We start from the raw sequence: 24273 nt of genomic DNA, 5'->3' as shown, positions 1-24273 counted from the left end.
AAATAATAGTAAAAAAGGAAGAGGTTTTGAATTTCCCTAAACCCCTGCTGAGAGGCCATTGTATCCTTTATCTTCCTGCCTTCCAGAAAGTTTGTCGTTGTGTTTAACTTAAAACTATTCATTGACCCTTCAGATAGAAAATATTATGCGATGATTTTCAGTGACTATTAGCCACTAAAGTGTACAAACTTTCTGGCAGCTTCCTTTAAATTCCTGTAGTTACATGAGCATTTCACAAACCTATCTTTACAACTGCACACATTATAATTTACACATTAAATACAACAGGGTTTCACCTTAGGCCTGTTGCCAAGAATAATCATTGTAAATCTTTTTATCCTTTTGTAAAAGAATAATTATAAATGTGAAAGTGGCAGCAAAGGAAATGTGTTAAGAAAGGATTTAAAATAATCTCCACTTGAATACAGGAAGGCCAGTGAAGAAGAGAATTTGGTGAAGGTGGCAAAGCCAATTTTTGGGGTGAAAGGTAACAAGTCGAGCGCAAAGCATGACATATTAAACTGAAGGTGTGATAATCTAACCGTCCCAAGCACAACCAGCCTCCTTTGTGCTCAAAGAACAGGAAAACACGCGAACATTCCTCAATGGAATTTATTGGTAAAAAGCCAGTAATGAAATACACATGCAAAAGGTTACTTACTGCTTGTACTTCCCACGAGTTGGAGCTATCTAACAACTCAGCAACTATATTTTCCCTGAAGATAAATAGTATGCTCATTTAATTTTTCCTTTGTTGCAATCTGAATGTGTACAGTCTAATCTTGGAGTGGCTTCCTTCACACTACAGGTGTTTCCCTTTTGCTAATTATACATTAACACTGCAATTGTTGGTGCTCTAAAATTGGTAGTTAATTGCCTCTGACTAAGAGTACTACAAAAAATCTAAGTAAATTGTGTTCCAGATTAATTGCAATGAATACTAGATGTTTCCATTCTCTGTCGAAACATTACACTGGAAGTTTATGGTTTATTTTTCAAGATTTCTACTTTAAACAGAATTTTTTTTTTTACAATTTCATTCCTTGAAGGAGTGAGTTGGAATGTGGGTTATGAATAAAGGATGTTCCTAAAGGAAGTATGTCACATTATTTAGGACCTCAAGTCAAAATCAAAAACATTGGGATTTTGCCCATCTTGCTGCTTGCATTTTGGGGGAATTCCTTTTCTTTTGTTGTGTTTTTCTCCTCCTGAAAGGCACTAATTAATGTTAAGGTTTACATCCTCCTATGAATAAGCATCTGGAACTCAAAACAACACTTTCACTATATGGAGAAATATTATCTATTACCAAAGCAATGAATATTGGGTTTGAAGAGAATACAGACAAAAATATGAAATCCAGGAGTCTTGACTATATGTATGAGTGTGTATATATGTACATAAACTGAAAAAAAGGACCCAAGTGAGATAAAAAGACCCTGAATTAGATCCCTAGTCTGTCATGTGTGCTCTGAGAGCAGTGACATGCTTGAACCAACCATACTAGCTCGCAAGCATCAATTGTGTGTGTTAATTCCTAATTTCTCATTGAGTATCTCATGTTGGTAGCTTGAAATAGTCCACGGTGGAAATCAGCAAATACCACAAATCAGGGCTCTACTTCCATGCTAATCTCCAGCCGGTTGTTAAACATTTACCAGCACACAACTGTCTGAAAGGAAAGCATTGTGGTCATGTTTTCTAAATCAAATAATTCATTTGAACTTTCCATTTTCATTTTTTATATAATTGAAGATAAAATAATGAAGACATTTTAAGTACCTTAAGTCTGGGGAACATATCAATGTACCAAAACATATGGAAAGCTATTTTCAACATTTAGTAGCCATGAAAATGAGCATAGAGGCATGAAAGCATTACATCAGATTTGGAACTGCCATTATTATCTCTCCAATCTTGGGCAAATCATCTGATCCCCTGGGCTCTATATTTATAAGCTGAAGATATCAGTTCAAATGAGTTCTATTCCTTATGTTTAATATTACAGGATCTTTGTGATAATAACATAGAACCTTCACTTGCCTCCATACAGGTCTATTTTTCCTGTCTTTTTGTGAGAGGAGATACCAGTCAGGATGGCTTATGGAGAATTCAATAGTAACTCCCACCCACTTGGAGTCTTGATTTTTTCTTTTGATCTTCCTACATTATCAAGAATTCTTTTCTGTACATTAACTACCCACAAGAGTAAATGGAGTAAATTTTCAGCATACAGAACAAATTGCATTCTGAGCAACAATGTCCTTAATTCCAGTTAAGATTAGCTATTTCAAATTCAAAATTATTTTTTATAATCTGGGTGGAATATTTCAAAAGAAATAAGCTGTGGGGCATCTGGGTAGCTCAGTCAGTTAAGCATCTGACTTTTGATTTCAACTGAGGTCATGATCTTGGGGTCCTGGGATTGAGTCCTGCATTGGGCTCTATGTTCAGCAGGGAGTCTGCTGGGGATTCTCTCCTTCTCCTTCTTCCTCTGCCCCTCCCCCTGCTCATGCACCCTCTCTCTCTCCCCCACTCTAAAAAATAAATAAATCTTAAAAAAAACAAAAGAAATTAGCTGCCTATGCATATCCTGATATTTAATGCACAATGTTTCTAAATAAGATTTTTGATATGATGCAAACATTTAAAATGCTATTCAATTTTTAAAGCTAATTATGTATCATCAAATAAATACAAAACAAGTTATCAGCTTCTATAACCAGAAACAGATATTAATAAGCAATATATAAATCAGAACTGACTGCATTTAGAGTGACAAAAGCAAGAATTAATTTTTAAAAAGATTTTATTTATTTATTTGACACAGAGAGAGAACACAAGTAGGCAGAGCATCAGGCAGAGGGAGAGGGAGAAGCAGACTCCCCGCTGAACAGAGAGCTGGATGTGGGGCTCAACCCAGGACCCTGGGATCATGACCTGAGCTGAAGGCAGATGCTCAACTGACTGAACCACCTAGATGCCCCAAGAATTAACTGTTTTAAATATTTCAGAATCTGAGATCATACACTTGAGAGAAATTCTATTTGACACAGGCAAAAATTAAACAGTCAAGTACTAAAGAGAAAATATTCCACATGAATAAAATGGTTTAGGCCATCTTTATAATTTGCTATAATTCATGAAAATTTATGGCAATTCACAACTATAAAATAGGTATGATTCCTACTTAAATTTAAAAAAAAAGTAAAAACATAAAGTCAATGATGATTGCTAAGTAACTGCCAGCTTCCTAAGCAGGGTCAATTCTGAGGAATGGTTCACAGCATGTTATATTCCCATGTTGAGAAGTACAGATGATGTGATGTGCAGAAATAAAAAGCCATCAGAAAGAACGATTTCTCAACATTTGCTGCAACATGGGCGGGACTGGAGGAGATAATGCTAAGCTAAATAAGTAAAGCAGAGAAGGACAATTATATGGTTTCACTCATTTATGGAACATAAGAAGTAGGAAGATCGGTAGGAGAAGAAAGGGAAGAAAAAAGAGGGGTAAACAGAAGGGGGAATGAAGCATGGGAGACTATGGACTCTGAGAAACAAACTGAGGGCTTCAGAAGGGAGGGGGGTGGGGGAATGGGATAGGCTGGTGGTGGGTGGTGGGGAGGGCACGTATTGCATGGTGCACTGGGTGTTATACACAACTAATGAAGCGTCGAGCTTTACATCGGAAACCAGGGATGTACTGTATGGTGACTAACATAATATAAAAAAAAAAAAAAGAAAAGAAAGAAAAAGCATTTCCAAAACATGAACATGCCATGTCTATACCAGGAACTTAGGTATCTATCTTATTGTAAATCATCTACCTGTGATGCAAATATATTTGCAATGTCATTGTTCAGTCATATATTAGAACTATGGTCACTTGCTTTTGCTTGTTTAATAAAGACGGATTTAGATATTAAAGAAGTAGTTTATCATAGCTCTAAGTTTGTTAAGCATTTCATTTCTTTTATTAAATTGTACTTTTATTATAATAATAGTTAAAACTAAAATATAGAAATCTATACATCAAAATATGCCCTATTTTATATTATGTAGTATACAACAAAACTAATCAAGAATCATTTCTAACACTGAAAACATATTTGCTAAGCACTGTTTGAATCTTTATACAAATTCACTTCATTTATTCCCAATTTTATGAGGTAGGTACTATTATTGCCCCATTTTCCAAAAAAGAAACATGAAGCAAAGATGGGTTAAATAACTTACACAGGGTCACACAGCTTGAATTACTATTTGCCTATGTAAGTCTAGAGCTGCGCAGCCAAGTAAGATAACCAACATGGCTGTTGAGCACTTGAAATGTGATGAGTCCAAACTGAGATGTTGGGTAACTAAAACACACTAAAATACACACTGCATTTAGAAATTTTGGTATAAAAATAATGATACTAAGTATATTATTAGTATTTTATATTTTATATATTACAATGATATTACTTTGGATATATTGGGGTCAATAAAACATATTACTAAAATTATTTTCACCTACTTCTTTTTCTTTTCAAATGTTGCCACTGGAGAACTTAAAATTAGGGATGCCTGGGTGGCTCAGTCAGCTGAATTTCAGACTCTTGGTTTTGGCTGGGATCATGATCTCAGGAGTCGTGGGATTGGGCCCTGCATCAGGCTCCATGCTCAGTGTGGAGTCCCTCTCCTTCCCCCCACTTGTGCACACACACTCTCTCTCTTGCTTGCTTGCTCTCACTCTAAAATAAATAAATAAAATCTTAAAAAAAAAAGAAAACTGAAAATTACACATAGGGATCACATTTGTGGCTCACATATTTCCATTGGACTACACTGGTCTAGAATATATATTCTTACATGTGTAAATATTGGTGCATCAAATGATGCTCTTGTTTTCTAAATCTCATTTCATTCACATAAAACGAGAGAACAGTTACCTAAAAAGGTGCAATAAAATGATTAGAGATAAAGGTATCACTGGTGATTCAGAGGTAGAAAAGAAATATGCATAATAGTTTATACCAGAAAAAAGATGCAATTAAACATATTAATTAGAAGATATCAAGGTTAGGAGTTAGGTGCCAATCACAACTCTGTTACAACACTTCCCTTCTTCCATTCATCTTCATTGTGACGTTTCTTATATCCTAGTCTGATGTTCTCATGTAGCTCTCCAATTTTAAACTTATTTAATGTTTTATTTTCTTAACCGTTTTAGGTTATTTTCTTAATTGCCTGCATCTTTATACTTACATATATCATTGATGCTTTAAAAAAGCATTGGGCTTTTAGTAGGCGTTCATTAACTATTTGTGAGCTTTAAAAGTTGATCCAGAAAGGAAAACATTTAATTTAGGAGCAATCACAAATTAAGAGCAGTTCTTAAAAACAAATAAAAAAAATTCTACTTCCTGAAAACTTTCTTCATTTGCTAAAGCCTTTTCTCATGTATTCAAAATGTCACAACAATGTCTTCCTGTAATGTTGTTATACTATTTGCTCACTTGCACCCATATGGGTTTCACTGCCATTCAGAACTAGGCAGAAATCAGCAACCATTCAGGCTAGAGCAGGGCCAACACTCTCTCTGTTTAGATCACACTAATGGGTTGAAAGCATCTTGTAGCTTTCTAAGTCAAATGGCACAAAATAGACCCCCAAGAATTATGACCAGAGTTTGACTTTGGGGCCTTGCTTTAGACAGATCATTTGTCAAGGCAATCAAGATTGCTTCTATCTTAGTCTCACTCTAAAGTCCAAGTGAAAAGGTCTCTAGGAACTCATGAAATTATCCAGCTCATACTCTTCACCTATTTATTGCATTAATATTATAAAAGCTGTTATTTGCTGCAGTTGTGTGACAAAGAAACACAGAAATTTTAAATTATTTTAACATCAGGTAGACCAGGTTTGAGCTCGTTGTCAGTTATACCTAGGCAAGTCACTTGATTATAGGCAAGTCATGTAACTTCTATATATCTCAGATTCTTAATCTACAAATTGGAAGTAACACCTTTCTTACCTTTTAACACCTACCTCTAGAGTTGTAGTAAAGATACACACATCCAAACACACACACAAGAGAGCAAAAATATTCCTGCAGAGTAATGTAGTATGTAGTCTTTATGATAGTGCTTAATAGTTTGACAGAGGGGTGCCTGGGTGGCTCAGCCATTAAGCGTCTGTCTTCAGCTCAGGTCATGACCAAGCCCCACGTTGGGCTCCTTGCTCGGCAGGAAGCCTGCTCCTCCCTCTCACACTCCCCTTGCTTGTGTTCCCTCTCTCACTGTCTCTCTCTGTCAAATAAATAAATAAGATATTTTTTAAAAAAGTTTGACAGATACCGTTAGTAGTAGTGGTATCATGAAGAATCTTAGAATTGCTAAATTGGTATAGCTTATTTGATTGGTATAATATTTTTCTTTCACTATAGTATATGGAATGAATATCATATTTTGCTTTTCTTGAATTTCTTATCCATAAGGTTTAAGTAAAACTCCTTAGAACTCCATAGCAGTCTAACGTTTTAAACCATAAGTAACAGTAAGGGGAAAAAAAAACTACTTATGGTTCACTTAGTGTTTATATTCACTTCTCACCTCATTATCAAACTTAACCAAGATAAATATAAATAATTTTACTTGCACAGTCTGTGAAAATGAAGCAAAGAGGAAAATTAAACTGGTTTTAGACACGATTGTGTTGTAACAGAAGAAATTTGAATACATCTATAGTTGGTAGGGGATAAAATGCACATAATTGGCAATATTTAATCCAGATTAAAATACTATGATTGTTTTAATTGTTTCTTTTATTTATTTAAATAAAACGCAAAGGTAAGAGAGTTTTCCATTAGAAAAATAAAAATATGATATGGGTCATCATTTTGATGTTTGAAGACACATGTATTTATATATATTTCACTGAAATGCAAAACGTAGATTATATAGCATTTATTAAAACTTTCTCATCTTGCTGATTAATAAACTGAAAGCCAAGAGAGGTGAGATGATCAGTTAAAGGTCACTCAACAAGTAAGCTACAGAGTTAAAGCTAAAATCTATTTCTATTGCTTCTAGTGTTCTTTCAACTGCACCATACCGCCATTTTTGTTTAATCTTTTTTAAACCTTGAGGGCATCTTTTTAACACTTAAAAAGACAATATTTTCAAAATGTTTTCACGGTCAAAATACATTCTCAAAATATTTCCATAGGATGATGGGTGAGAAGGAGAGACACTCTCTCTGTGAATATAAAGGGTGGAAACATTTTGAAATTGCTGTGAAAACATTTGACTGCCTTAACAACCTTAAAGAAAACATTTATTTTGGCCATAATGACTAAAACATTTGCTTCCTTTGGAAATGCCTGCTGCCAAAATAAAAGTTTCTTTTTTCATATGGAAGCAAATATTTTGTTGAATAAAATATTTTATAATTTTGTATAAATTACTTGAATATTGATTATGACTACTCTTAGTGACATCATTGTATACAGAGGTTGTTTTGTAAATAAATTAGGGATCCTTGTACTTTAAAACTTCTCTTCCTATACAGATATAATGTTTTTAAATAGCAACTGCATTGGGGAAAAAAACCTACATGAGTAATGAGAAACTCAGTCACCCTGTTAAGGAGCTTATCCTCTACAATGATTATGTCCACACAAGTGAAACATCTGGAGTAAAAGTCATTGTACACACCAAATAGCTAGAAGATAGACTGGCTGACCATACTTTTCACATTTTAGGTTACAATTTTATTTTCTTGTGGAATTATTCTAAGGATTTCTATCAAATGAGTGCACAAGACACAAGACATATTAAGAAATTCAATTTGCTTCTACATGGAGTTTATTTCTGATATCTAGGCTGATTTCAATGTATTTTATGTAGCCATTTTGGCTAATAGACTTAACTCTAATACCCCAAATCCAGTCACATGTAATTATGCTAATGAATCCACACATGCATTGATTGAAAGGACCTGCCTATGTCTACAAAAGTTGGGCTACAACTCTATTTTAAAAGTCCACTGAGGAGCTAAGATGGTGGAGTAGTAGGAGGACTCTAGGCTTGCCTCATCCCCAGAACACAGCTAGATAATTATCAAATCTTTCTGAATACCCAAGAAATTGATCTAAGGACTGACAGAACAAACTGCACAACTAGAGGGAGAAAGGAAGCTACATTGTGGAAGGTAAGAATGCAGAGATGTGGTTTGGGGAAGAAAGGGATCATAGGTGTTGTTGAGGGGAGGGATCTCTGGTCACAGAGAGAGGCAAAAGAAAGAAAGAAATGCACAGGGGATCACACAAGGAAAACATATCCCTAAAGCCATTGACTGGGAAAATAAGAAGGGCTGATTTTTATATTTGCAGCTCTCAGGGCTCAAAAACTAGAATTTTAGAGGTCCATGGCATGGCTGGTATAAAGCCCTAAGGGCATTGCAGTGCTCCTGCAGAGAAGGCAAGCAGGTAACCTGGGGGCAGAGGGTGCAATCTGTGGATAACCTGCGATGCACTGGGAGAGATGCTTCTCCCTTCTTGAAGTGCATCTGAGAGAGGTGCTATTGCCTCCCCAGGGACAAAGTAGCTGGAGGATGCCATTTGCCTCCCTCACCCTTTGTCTTTCAGCATAGGTGGAGAGACACCTGCTGAGGGTGGCTAACCTGGACACTGGCTCTTTAGTGTGCTTTGCTCCAGACCCCACATTCCTGCATTCTGGTGCAACCGCCCTTCTGGGTCAAACCTGTATCAACTGCAGTGTACTAAGACCCTATCCCAGAAGACCAGTGCAGATCCCCACCACACCAGGTCTCTAACGTTTTGAGTTTTAAAACTCAGTAGGCCTGACTGGGATAGAACATAAATTGCACTGTGCTGGTCTAAGCAAGCAAGCAACTTAGACACATACAATGTGAAAACAGTGATCTGAAAAACACCTACAACACAGAGGGGAAATTATTTGCTCTTCTTGGAGGGCTTTCCTGACAGCAGGGAACATGAACTTCCCTCTCCCAGGACAAAGGAGCTGGCTGGTGCCATTTCCCTCCCCTCATATTCAGCATAAATTAACTTCAGTAAACAGCACAGAGCCAACACTAGCTGCTTAAATTGCTTTCACCAAGACCCACCCCACTGCACTCTGCTGGTACTGCTTTTATTGGGCAAATGTTCCTTAGAGCCAGTGCATTAGGCCCCTCCCCTTGAAGACCAGCAAAAATGACAACATACACCAGGTCTGTTGACCATAGAGTTCTGCAAAGTTTCACCTCTACTGGAAATACCATCAGGTCATTTTTAACAAGCAGCTCAGAGAACACATAATTAAAACATGCCACACTCTGACAAGGTGCAAACACCCCACTGCAGGTAAGGAGAAACCCTGCAGAAGACTGACCTCAGGAGTAAGGCAGCCATAACACAGCAGTAGAGTGCCTGCAGCATACACCAGGGAAACTTCCTAAAGCACCAGACCTGGACATTATATGACTTATTCTTCATAAAGCCATTACTCTCAGGAGCAAGAAACACAACTGGCTTTCTTAAAACACAGAAGAAGACATAGACCAAGAAAAAATGACAAGATGGAGGAATTCATCTCAAATGAGAGAACAAGAAAAGGTCACATACAGAGATCTAATCAAAACAGATATAAGTAATATGCCTGATTCAGAATTTAAAGCAACAATCATAAGGATACTAGCCGGGCATGAGAAAAGCATAGAAGACACTAGGGAGTCCCTGACCACAGAGATAAAAGAGCTAAAACCCGACAGGCTGAAATGAAAAATGCAAACTGAGATTCAAAACCAACTGGATGTACTGACCACAAAGATGGAAGAAGCAGAGAAAAAAATAAGTGATATAGAAGATAAAATTATGAAAAATATGAAGCTGACTAAAATAAAGAAGAATGATAGATCACAAAAGTAGACTAAAGGAACACAGTGATTACAAGAAACATAATAACATTTGTATCATAGTAGTCCCAGAAGAAGAGAGAGGAAAGGGAACAGAAGGAATATTTCAGGAAATTATAGCTGAAAAATTCCCTACTGTGAGGAAGAAAACAGACTTCCAAATCCAGGAAGCACAGAGAACTCCCATCAAAATCAACAAAAGCCAGCCTGAACACCAAGACATATCATAATTAAAATTTTAAAATATACAGATAAAGAAAACATCCTAAAGGAAGAAAGACAAAAAGTGCCTCACTTAGAAGAGAAGACAAACATGGTTAGCAGCAGATCTCTCCAAAGAAATTTGGCCAGAAGAAAGTGGCATGAGATATTCAACATGATGAATGGGAAAATATGCAGCCAAGAATACTCTACCTAGCAAGGTTATCATTCAGAACAGGAGAGATAAAGAGTTTTGCAAAAAAAAAAAAAAAAAAAAAAAAAAAAACAGAAACTAAAACTTAGTTCATGTCCACTAAATAATATTATTTAGTGGACATGCAAGAAATATTAAGCAAGAAATATTAAAGGGGATCCTTTGCATGGGAAAAGGCCTAGAAAGGAACAGAAAATCTCCAGAAACAATGACAAAACAAGCAATAAAATAGCACTAAATTAATCTCTATCAATAATTACTCTGAATGTAAATGGACTAAATGATCTAATCAAAAGACATAGGGTGTCAGAATGGATTAAAAAAAACTAGATCCACTTATATGCTAACTACAAAAGACTTATTTTAGAACTAAAGACACCTGCAGATTGAAAATGAGGGGGTGGAGAACAATTTGTCATGCAAATGGGCATTAAAAGAAAGTCTGAGTATCCATATTTATATCAGACAAACTAGATTTTAAACCAAAGATGTAACAAAAGATGGAGAAGGGCACTATATCATAATAAAGGCATCTATCCAACAAGAAATCTAACAATTGTAAATATTTATGCCCCCAACTTGAGAGCACCCAAATATAGAAAACAATTAATAATACACATAAACCATTTCATTGATAATAATATAATAACAGTAGGGGACTTCAACACCCCACTTGCCACAAATGGACAGATCATCTAAGCAGAAAATCAATAAGGAAACAATATCTTTGAATGACATACTGGACCAGATGGACTTAACAGATATAATCAGAACATTTCATCCTAAAGCAGCAGAATACACATTCTTTTAGAGTGCACATGGAACACTGTCCATAACAGATCACATACTGGGTTTACATATCAGGACTCAACAAACACAAAAAGATTGAGATCATACCATGCATATTGTCTGACTCCAAAGCTATGAAACTTGAAGTACACCACAAGAAAAATTTGGAAAAACCACAAATACATGGAGGTTAAAGAATATCCTGGCAAAGAATGAATGGGTCAACCAGGAAATTGAAGAAGAAATTTTTAAAAATACGTGGAAAAATGGTAATGAAAATATGACATTGCCAAACATTTGGAATGCATTAAAAGCAGTCATAAGAGGGAAATATATAGCAATACAGGCCTACCTCAAAAAGCAAGAAAAGTCTCAAATAGGCAGCTTAACCCTATACCTAAAGGAGATAGAAAAAGAACAACAAAGGAAGAAAAAAGTGAAGAAGGGAAATAATAAAGATTAGAGCAGAAATAAAAGATAAAGAAGCAAACAAAAAACCCAGTAGAACATAACAAAGAAACTTAGAGCTAGTTCTTTGAAAGAATTAATAAAGTTGATAAACCTCTAGCCAGGCTTATCAAAAAGAAAAGACGAAGGACCCAAATAAATAAAATCATGACTGAGAGAGGAGACATCATGACCAACAGCACAAAAATATAAGAGAATATTATGAAAATTATATGCCATTAAATTGGGCAATCTGGAAAAAATGGATGAATTCCTGAAACATACAAACTACCAAAACTGGAATAGGAAGAAATTGAAAAACCTGAATATACTGATAACCAGTAAAGAAATTAAATCAGTAATCAACAATCTCCCAACAAATGAAAGTCCAGGGCCAGATGGCTACCCAGGGGAATTCTACCAAACAGTTAAATAATCAATAACTATTCTCAAACTGTTCTAAAAAATAGAAATGGAAGGAAAACTTCCAAACTCATTTTACAAGACCAGCATTACCTTGATGCCAAAACCAGACAAAGACCCCACCAGAAAAGAGAATTATAGGCCCATATCCTTCAAAAAAGGGATGCAAACATACTCAACAAAATACTAGCAAATTGAATCCAACAGTACACTAAAAAAATCATTCACTTCAATCAAGTGGGATTTATTCCTCTGCTACAAGGGTGGGTCAATATTTGGAAATCAATCAATTTGATATACCACATTAATAATAGAAAAGATAAAAACCATATGATCCTCTCAATAGATGCAGAAAAAGCATTTGACAAACTACAGCATCCATTCTTTTTTCTTAATAATAATTTTTTATTATATTATGTCACCACATAGTATATCCTTAAATTTGATGTAATGTTCCATGATTCATTACTTGTGTATAACACCCAGTGCACCATGCAATATGTGCCCTCCTTAATACCCTTCACCGGCTGATCCCAATCCCCCACCCCTCTCCCCTCTGAAGCCCTCAGTTTGTTTTCCAGACTCCACAGTCTTTCATGGTTCATTCCCCCTTCTGTTTACCCCCCCTTCATTCTTCCCTTCCTTCTCCTACTGATCTTCCTGCTATTTCTTATGTTCCATAAATGAGTGAAACCATAGGATAATTGTCTTTCTCTGCTTGACTTATTTCACTTAGCATAATCTCTTCCAGTCCCGTCCATGTTGATGCAAATGTTGGGTAATCGTTCTTTCTGATGGCTGAGTAATATTCCATTATATATACGGACCACATCTTCTTAATCTAGTCATCTGTTGAAGGTCATCTGGGCTCCTTCCACAATTTAGCTATTGTGGACGATGCTGCTATGAACATTGGGGTGCATATGGCCTTTCTCTCTACTACGTCTGTATCTTTCGGGTAAATACCCAGTAGTGCAATTGCTGGATCATAGGGTAGCTCTATATCCATTCTTGATAAAGATAATCAACAGAGTAGGGATGAAGAGAACATACCTCAACATCATAAAGGCCATATATCAAAGACCAATAGCTAATATAATCATCAGTGGGGAAAAACTGAGAGCTTTCCCTCTATAGTCAGGAACAAGACAGGGATGTCCACTCTCACCACTGTTATTTAACATATGGCTGGAAATCCTAGCCTCAGCAATCAGACAACAAAAAGAAATAAAAAACAATCAAATCTATAAGGAAGGATTAAATCAACATTTGCAGATAACATGAAACTCTATATAGAAAACCCAAAAGACCACCCAAAAACTGCTAGAACTGATACATGAGCTCATTAAAGTTGCAGGATACAAAATCAACATACAGAAATCTGTTGCATTTCTATTCAACAATAATGAAGTAGCAGAAAGAGAACATAAGAAAATAATCCCATTTGTAATTGCACCAAAAACAATAAAATGCTGAGGTACAAGCATAACCAAATAGGTCAAAGACCTATACTCTGAAAACTATAAAAACACTGATGAAAGAAATTGAAGGGGACACAAAGAAATGGAAAGACATTCCATGCTCATAGATTGGAAGAACAAATATTGTTAAAATGTCTATACTACCCAAAACAAGCTACACAGTTAATGCAATCCCTATGAAAACACCACCAGCATTTTTCACAAAAGTAGAACAATCTTAAAATTTATACAGAACCCAAAAAACCTTGAAAAGCCAAAGCAACCTTGAAGAAGAAAAGCAAAGTTGGAGGCTTTGGAATTTCAGACATCAAGTTATATTATAAAGCTGTAGTGATCCAAACAGTATGGTACTGGCACAAAAATAAACACATAGATCAATAGAACAAAATAGAAAAACCATATATGAACTCACAACTATATGGCCAATTAATCTTCAACAAAGCAGGAAAGAATATGCAATGGAAAAAAGAGTCTCATGAGCAATAGTATTGGGAAAACTGCACAGCAATGTGTGAAAGAATGAAACAGGACCACTTTTTTACACCAAAGACAAAAATAAATTCAAAATGGATTAAAGACCTAACTATGATACCTGAAACCATTAAAATCCTAGAGGAGAACATAAGCAGTAACCTCTTTGACATTGGCCATAGCAACTTCCTTCTAGATATGTCTCCTGAGGCAAGGGATCAAAAGCTAAAATAAACTATTGGAACTTCACCAAAATAAAAATCCTTTGCACAGTAAAGGAAATAATTTTAAAAAACTAAAAGACAACCTATGGAATGGGAAAAGATATTTGTAAATAACATATTTGATAGAGGGTTAATATCCAAAATATATAAAAAACTTATAAAGCTCAACACCAAGAAAACAACCCAATTAAAAAATGGGCAGAAAGCATGAATAGACATTTTTCCAGGGAAGACATACAGACAGTCAACAGACCTTGAAAAGATGCTCAACATCACTCATCATCACGGAAACACAAATGAAAACTACAATGAGATATCACCTCACATTTGTCAGAATGGCCAAAATCAACAACACAAGAAACAACAGGTGCTGGCAAAGATGTGGAATAAAGGGAACCCTCTTGCACTGTTGGTGGGAGTGCAAACTGGTACAGTCACAGAAAAACAGTTACAGAGGCTCCTCAGAAAGTTAAAAATAGAACTACTCTATGATCCAGCAATTGCCCTTCTAGGTATTACCCAGAGACCACAAAAACACTAATTCAAAAGGATACATGCACCCTGGTGTTTACAGCAGCATTATCTACAATAGCCAAATTATGGAAAGAGCCCAAATGTCCACCAACTGATGAATGGTTAAAGAAGTAGTGAGATATCTATATCTATATCTATATCTATATCTATATCTATATCTATATCTATCTATATCTATATCATCTATATCTATATCTATATCTATCTATATCTAATGGAATATTACTCAGCCATAAAAAAGAATGAAATCTTGCCATTTGCAATGACATAGATGGAGCTAGAGAGTATTATGCTAAGTGAAATAAGTCAGTTAGAGAAATAAATACAATATGATTTCCTTCATATGTGGAATTTAAGAAACAAAGCAAACAAGGAAAGGGAAGAAAAATAAGAGATAGAGAGTAAGCAACAAACAGATTCTTAATTATAGTAAATAATCTGATGTTTATTAGATGAGAGATGGGTGATAGAATGGCTTAAATAAATGATGGGGATTAAGGAGTACACTTGTGATGAGCACCAGGTGTTGTATGGAAGGGTTTTATCACTATATTATATACCTGAAACCAATATTACACAGTATGTTAATAAACAGAAATTTAAATAAAAACTTACCAAAAAAAGCAATATGGAAGCTGCCCAAATGTCCATCAATAGATGAATAGCAGAAGAATAATTGAATATATATAATGGAATATTGTTCAGCCATGAACAAGAATGAAATCTTACCATTCATCACAACATGGATGGACCTAGAGGATATAAGACTAAGTAAAATAAGTCAATCAGAGACGAATGCCATATGGTTTCACTCGTATGTATCAAGAATCAAAACAAATGTACAAACGAGGAAAAAGAGACAAACAAACAAAAAACCCAGACTTTTGAATATAGAGAACAAATTGGTGGTTGCCAGAGGGGAGGTAGGAGAGGGTGGATTAAGTAGATAAAGGGGATTGAACGATACTTATCTTGATGAGCACTGAAAAATATATAGAATTGTTGAATCATTATATTGTATACCTGAAACTAATATAACATTGTATGTTAATTATACTTCGATTTTTAAAAGTACATGTTAAAATATGGTATCTGTACATTCTGGTCCCTACAAAGAAGAAATTAGAAAATTTAGTCCCATAATTCTCCAGGACAAACTCTTCACTATTCCTTCCATTTCAGATCTCAGTTAAGGAAGAGCTTTGTTCCATTGTATAGCCCATTATTAATGAGTTTTGTTACTGTTGTTGGATGATTTAAAGGAAGGAATAATACTGACAAATTAACACCTACTATGTGTCAATTATTATGCTAGGGTTTACATCAACTTCATTTAGTTCTCTAAATAATTCTGTAACTATTATCCTTATTTTAAGATAAGAAATTAAGCCTTAGAAAGGCTTATTGGCTGAAGGCCAGCCAGCAGATCCAGACTGTAGCCCTCATCTGTCTGACTCCAAATCCACTATATAGTATGCATATACTATACTAGTATGCATATACTCGACCTAGTTTAAGACAAATGATTTTTCCTTCCTTCCTTTCTATAAATAGAAGAGCACCTCCTCAGAGTTGAAGAAATAAACTCAACCATAACAGAACAAAATAAGCAAGGGAATAAAGGGGGGATTGTTCATGGTCATCTCACTTGGGGCTTGAAACATTTTGTATCTCCATGATTTACCAAACTTGGATAAAGGCAAATCAGACAAAGGGAGCTAAGACTTCATTCTAGGAGTAATTTTTAAGTGACATGAAAGATACCAAATAAGTGGACTATAAGTTCACAACTATTAGCCTAACGCAAATAAAAGGAAAGAGGAAATGATTAAACAGCAAAGGCTATAATAGAAGAAAACTAAGGAAAAGTACAACCAGTTCAGAGGGAGTCAGTGAAAGCTTTATGGAGGAAAGGAGCCCTTAGCCAGGTCTCAGACTGGGTGGGACCCAGGCAAGAAGATGCATGAGAGACACATTCCAGACTAAAACATGGAGATGGAAATGAAGCTGTCTTGGGATCAGGGAAGAGATAGGCCTGTTTGTTAAAAATTAGGTTATAATGGGGGCGCCTGGGTGGCACAGTGGTTAAGCGTCTGCCTTCGGCTCAGGGCGTGATCCCGGCATTACAGGATCGAGCCCCACATCAGGCTCCTCTGCTATGAGCCTGCTTCTTCCTCTCCCACTCCCCCTGCTTGTGTTCCCTCTCTCGCTGGCTGTCTCTATCTCTGTCAACTAAATAAATAAAATCTTTAAAAAAAATTAGGTTATAATGGAAACAATGGAAATAAATAATAACAATAAGTTGCATAGGGCTTCCTAAGTGCCATACACACTTCTAAGTGCTTTATATTAAGTCACCTCAATCTGGTAAAAATCCTGAAATTTAGGCATAGTTAAATAATCTGTCCAAAGTCAAACAGGTAGTGACAAAGATGGGATTTAGAACCTATAAAGTACGATTCCAGAGTTTAAGCAATTAACCACTACAATGATACATTAGAAGATACATTAAGAAAAATATATATTCAAGTGAAGAGATATAGGTAGTCATTTTTTAGGTAGTCAAAAATTGAGCTTTTCAATATAAATTATGAGGAAGCAAATATATAGGTAATACACGTAATACTAGGCAAAGCCCATAACTGGTCAAGATTTTTATATATTTATTGCTTATGGACAATGTGATTTACTATAAACCATAAATAATTTGAAATATATTTTAAAAGAATTAGCAGTATTTACAGCACACTTTAAGTAGATCTATTAAATTTATGTTTTTAATTTATAATCTGATCACTTAGAAAGATAAAGTGGAAAAAGTGCTCATAAATCTCAAAGATTTTTAATTAGCTTCTTTTTATCCTAATCTGCATATTACATAAGGTTCGAAATATTATTCTCCAACAGAGGTCATAACTATATACATACACAGCTACATCTATACACACAACATATTTAAGAGCAAAGGGGGTTGCTCTATCTCTGTCAATTCTTCATTTTAGCTATTTTGAAGGTAGTAATATGTAGAATGTCATATACAATATTAATGTGCCAACAATATGCATGAAGAAATGTGATCTACCATTAACCATTGTTCAACCTGGCATACTAAAATATATGGTAGTATCTGAAATATGTTTAAGAATTATGCTTGAAGTTTAAGACATTAATTTTCAGACCACATATATTTTTCTCTATCATATATGACAAACTACAGACATTGTAATATAATAGCAATATTTTTATAATTAAAGATAAATGCCTTTCTTTTTAAAATACGTTTATTTTTCTATTAAACAATGGACACTTATTAGAAAAACGCAAATAATGTGCATAAAATTATGATTTAAACCTCCCCCTACTTCTTTCTAAAGATAGCAGCCAAAAACTGGAAAAAGTCAGGGTGCCTTTGAGGATATTTAATTAAAATCTAATCCCACATTCTTAAAAGCTCACATAAATTAAGCTGTCATTCAGGAGATTTATGCATTCACATTTGCATATTACATACAACTCATCAATTACTCATGTTTGAAAGCAATGCCTTTCCCAGGGTGCTGAACTGCCAACAGTGCCAACAGGCACATGCAACCCACAAAACCATACCAACTGGTACCTTGAAGAAAGCCATTTCCATATGGCCTTTCATTTCTGCACATCCACAGAGTTCCAAGCATGCTTAGAAAACTATGACTACAGTTTGATGGATTGTATTGAGCTAAATTTGTTCGAAAGAGACCATCATTTTACTTAATCTTGGTGCAACTGCCTAGTGGTAGCAATTCAACAGCCTTTCTTGCATTCATGGCAAGTTTTAAAATTACACTAAAGATACAGAATGATTCCCGAGCTTCAGCATAGTAAGAGAAAGCAGATAAGTTAAAAATATTCTCTTCAAGTTAATAAAAGGTAACCATTTATTTAGCATGGCATATTTAAATAAAGTAAAAAAAAGTAAAAAAAATATATACCTGTGTATGTATATATACACAAAAGAGATGTATACACATACATAAGGGGGGGGAGATGAAAATATCAAAGTGCAGTGGCTCATTCAGAACACTTGGAAAGCTTTAAAATATGGCAAAAATAAAATGCCTATAACTTTTCCAGACTGCAGTTTTTCCTAAAGACTATTTTTGGGAAGAAAATGGCAAGTTTTTAATAGTATGGTATCAACAAGCAAATAGATGTAAAGGTACATTTTCTCCATGAGCTATAAACTGTTACAAAATACCTTTAACTTTCAATACATACTGAGAAGAGAGGTCACTCCAGTTGTTCCAAAGGGATAATGGCATGTTTATAAGACACCACATGTAAGAAAAAGAAGGAAGCCACCTAAATGACATAACAAGGTAAGCTATTTCCAGCACAGATCTACAACTGCCAAAATATTTTGCATGAGTGTATATTTTACCATTTAATATATTTGTTTTAGAAGTCCAAACAACCACTAGCTGTAAAAAGCGACACTTGAACCCAGGAACATTCCTCCTTTTATAAAGAATTCCTTCCCCTCTCTTTCTAAAATTTGTCACCAATTTCCTTATCAGTTGGACATCCAGAAAACTCCCAAAACCTATGGCAACTGGAACAATTAAATGATCTTCTCGCATTTATTTCATATAAGCTATAAGCCTGTGTATTAGTGTGAATGTATGCTGCAGTCATAGTCAGCAAAAGACTTACAGAAATTCAAGTCCATAAAGATGTTTTGAGTGCCCACTATTACAAGAAATTTTGTTACATGTTGTGAGAAATATAAAGGTACATTATACATGGTCAGAACTCAAAGTCTAATATGAAAGATATACACATACACTAATGACTGAAATACTGACATAAACAATGCATTTGGAGCACAAAAGAGAACTATTCAATCTGAGGAGATCAAAGGAGGCGGCATTTGATCTGGTCTTTAAAGATGAGTAGTATAAATATGAAGACTGTTTTATAAGTGTACATGCCTTTGTAGAGGGGCCGTGCAAATCTTTCTCTGTATCATTCCAATTTCAATATGTGGGTTGCTGGAAAAAACACAAAATCAAAACTAGCTTGAGAATCTCCTAATGTTCAAAGCAGAAAAAAGACCAAAAAGAATATACTAGATAAACATTGTATTTCTAGTTATCTACTATTTTCCAAGGTATACAGATTTTATATATATATATATATATATATATATATATAAATTTAAAAGCTTATTGGGTGTTTGTTGCTGAACATTAGCTAGAATACTAAGATAGCAATAACAATGGGTTTATTCTATAAGGAAATAGTATTTGCCTTTTACTTCAACTTGCAAAATCCTGCTTTCCTCCTAACAGATAATACTAATAGGTGTATATTACTTTTGTCATATAAATTTAATGCAAAACCTTATAAGAGGCAGAATTTTTATTAACTGGAATGGGAGGAAATAGTACTATAGAACAAAATATTGTGTGCATGTGTAGTGTTATTCTTCTGGCTATAATTTAACACTGAGAAAAAATACTTGAGCTTGGTTCTGAGCAAAAGAATCTCTCACAGGTTATCAGTTTCAGTTAACAATGTTAGCAAAACAATTGATACTCAGTGTGCCCAATGTTCCAGCATTCAGTGTTAACTTCTTCAAGTCCTCTTCAAATCTTCCACTTCTAAATCCTACTAAACCTAGGTGAGTTTTAATTATGATCAAGAAACTTACTGTAGTTGTATTATAGTTAGAAAAAAAATGTATACAGATTTTCAGAATAACAATTAAACTGATTACATAATATCCAAAATATTTTTTTAAACAGTGAAGTGTAATAGGGACACATCAACAAAAGGTTACTATACCTGAACAGCTAGTGACCATTTACCACTATAATGCTTTTGCCTTACACAATGCAGGTCTTAAATCATAACTGCTATTTACAACTAAAAATTGTCTTATAATATCTTTCCCTAAGTGAAAAGTAATGTATTATACCTGACTAACATCTCTCTTCAAGAAAGACATATTTGTCTCTTCTTTCAGGAAAAAAAATGTTAAATGTTATACCCCCAATAACTTTTTTTGTTGTTTTTTTTATTTTTCAGAGGCACACAGTACTAATATTGAATAATGTTTTATTGAATGATTATAAAACAGTTTTTCATTTCTTATGCTTACTGAGGTAAATTCCTAATTTCTTAAAGAAAGGAAAATGTTTCCTTGGTGAAAAACCATAGCAGAATTCAAACCAAAGGGAATTCAACTTCTGTTAATAAATAAAACTGCCATAATCCAAATAACAAGACTGACATTTTACCAGATATAGATCAATCTATTCTAAGTTACTCATTAGTCTAAACATTAATTAAAACCATCAAAATCCTAGAGGAGAACACAGGCAGTAACCTCTTTGACATCAGCTGTAGCAAACTTCTTATTAGATATGTCTTCTGAGGCAAAGGAAACAAAAGCAAAAATAAACTATTGGAGTTCATCAAGATAAAAAGCCACACAACAAAGAAAACAATCAACAAAACTAAAAGGCAACCTTTGGAATGGGATAAGATATTTGCAAATGACATATATGATAAAGGGTTATTATCCAAACTATATAAATAATTTATAAAACTCAACACCCAAAAACAAATAATCCAGTTAAATGGGAAGAAGACATAAATAGACATTTTTCCCAAGAAGACATTCAGATGGCCAATGACACATGAAAAGAAGCTCAATATCACTCATCATCAGGGAAATATAAATGAAAACTACAATGAACTATCACTTCACACACGTCAGAATGGCTAAAATTAACAACACAGGTAAAAACAGCTGTTGGTGAGGATGTGGAGAAAGGGGAACCCTCTTGTACTCCTAGTGGAAATGCAAACTGGAGTAGCCACTCCAGAAAAACAGTATGGAGGTTACTCAAAAAGTTAAAAATAGAACAACACTATGACTCAGCAATTACACTTCTAGGTATTTACCCAAAGGATACAAAATACTGAATCGAAGGGACAAATGCACCCCAATGTTTATAGCAGCATTATCAACAATAGCCAAATTATGGAAAGAGTCCAAATGTCAACCAACTGATGAATGGATAAAGAATCTGTGGTGTATGTATGTGTGTATATATACACATATATACATATACATATATATACACATATGTATATACACATATACACACTATAAATATATATATATATATATATATATATTTTTTACCCAGCCATAAAAAAGAGTGAAATCTTGCCATTTGCAATGATGTGAATGGAGGTAGATAGTATTATGCTAAGCGAAATAAGTCATTCACAGAAACACAGATACTGTATGATTTCACTCATATGTGGAATTTAAGAAACAAAACAGATGAACATAGGGGGAAAAAGAGAGGCAAACCATAAAACAGACTCTCAAATATAGAGAACAAACAAATATAGAGGGTTGCTGGAGGGGAGGTGGTTGGGGGGGTGGGTTAAACGGGTGATGGCTATTAAGGAGGGCAGTTGTGATGAGCACTGGGTATTGTATGTAAGTGATGAATCACTAGATTCTATACCTGAAACTAATGTCACACTGTATGTTAACTAATCGGAACTTAAGTAAAAACTTTTTAAAAAACACTGGTGAATTAAAATCTATTGTAAGTCAGAAGTAAAGACGAAAAAACATCTCTCAAACATTCATTATAAATAAATTAGTAAGGTGGAAAAACTCACAATGTTTTCAGATAGATTTTATTTATTGATTGATTTGAGAGAGAGAGAGACAGAGATAGTGAGAAGGAGCACGAACTGGGAGGACAGGGAGAAGCAGTCTCCTGCTGAGCAGGGAGCCTGATGTGGGCTCAATTCCAGGACTCTGGGATCATGACCTGAGCCGAAGGCAGATGCTTAACTGACTGAGCCACCCAGATGCCCCTATTTTTAAACATATCGTAAGGATAGAGATAGTGCAAAATATTTTATGCTAAAATGTATGAACTGAATGAGATATTTGCTCAGTTTAGATTATATTTTATATACTAGTTTTGTTTCAGTTCAGTAGTTATAGAAAAAAATCTATAAATTCAATTCCAGTTCTATCCACATCGTTGGATTAAAGAAAAAAAAAAAAACTAGGGGCGCCTGGGTGGCACAGCGGTTAAGCGTCTGCCTTCGGCTCAGGGCGTGATCCCGGCGTTATGGGATCGAGCCCCACATCAGGCTCCTCCGCTTTGAGCCTGCTTCTTCCTCTCCCACTCCCCCTGCTTGTGTTCCCTCTCTCACTGGCTGTCTCTATCTCTGTCAAATAAATAAATAAAATCTTTAAAAAAAAAAATAAAGAAAGAAAGAAAAAAAAAACTAGCTCAGCTTGTGGTTTAGTAAAAATAATAATGATAATAATATGGAGGATTGGATCCTACAAATTAGTAAAGCTTACTGAGTTTTTCCACAATGATTTGGCTTAGTTCAAATCCTTATTTTAGATAATAACAAAGGGTTAGACTAATGACTAAATTATAGCACTGTGCAAAAATCTTGTCTTTCGATATATAACATGCACTTTAAGCAGAACATCCTTCCACATTGTATTTTCATTTTATTTTGTCTCTATGTTTTATATCTAACAAATGTGCCCTAAAATTAACTTATGCAATAAATATGCTGTATAATATTTGTCTTCCAGAATATGATGACATTATATGACGTATCACTAGCTGTACAACTTCTGTGTTGGAAAAGACATCACCTAACAAGAAAGATAAATGCTCTATCCATGGTGAAACTCTATCATATGTTGTTTAGGAAAGAAGAAAATTGAAAATGACAAGAAGTATGTCAATCAAAATATAGAGATATTAAAAGTGCTCAAGGGGCGCCTGGGTGGCTCAGTCATTAAGCGTCTGCCTTTGGCTCAGGTCATGATCCCAGCATTCTGGGACTGAACCCCCGCATAGCTCCCTGCTCAGCAGGGAGCCTGCTTCTCCCTCTCCCACTCCCCCTGCTTGTGTTCCCTCTCTCGTTGCCTCTCTCTCTGTCAAATAAATAAATAAAATCTTTTTTAAAAAAGTGCTCAAATACATCTATTGATAATCCACCCTGTGCTAAAAGAAGCACAATAGGCCAAGTATTTTTCTAAATTATAACTTTAAGGAAGGTCATAATTCTTTCCCCAGGCACAACTAAATATGAAGTCTTCTTACCACTTTTTTGGCAACAGTCTCACCATAAGCACCCATCAATTTTGCTGTCCACAACCTTTTTTCATTCAAAATAAGATTAACAGTGTTACTTTGGAATATCTATTAAGTCTCTAACTTACTGAGAGCATCAGTCAGGATAGAAAGAGACAGAAATTAGGTAGGAAACAGATACTGTTAAATTCCCGTTGTCAAAATTGGAGGATATGGCAGTAAAAATCTCAATTCATTTATTTGATATGGCAAATATTTACTGAATTATTAATATTTGCTGTTGATTAGCACTCAGCATAGATATAGTAGAATCTGGAAACTGTATACACACACACATACATGCACACAGAAATAATATGTATATATACACATTTCCACATCAGCAAAGCCTAGTAGAATGCATGGCACATAGTAAACAA

General features: G+C 34.8%; 1 protein-coding gene and 1 non-coding gene across 2 annotated transcripts in view; both read right to left on the bottom strand.

The window, feature by feature from the left end:
- DACH2 (dachshund family transcription factor 2) overlaps positions 1-24273 on the bottom strand; it is an 807630-nt gene that overhangs the window by 460962 nt on the left and 322395 nt on the right. The window lies entirely within an intron of this gene.
- On the bottom strand, positions 19647-19751 carry LOC113242181 (U6 spliceosomal RNA). Its single transcript, XR_003311821.1, has one exon. It is a non-coding gene; the product is annotated as a U6 spliceosomal RNA (small nuclear RNA).

This window comes from Ursus arctos, chromosome X, assembly GCF_023065955.2.
Source record: "Ursus arctos isolate Adak ecotype North America chromosome X, UrsArc2.0, whole genome shotgun sequence".
In the NCBI taxonomy this organism is placed as follows: Eukaryota; Metazoa; Chordata; class Mammalia; order Carnivora; family Ursidae; genus Ursus; species Ursus arctos.
Note: the sequence above shows the minus strand (reverse complement) of the source record. Positions and strands in the feature narration are given on the sequence as shown.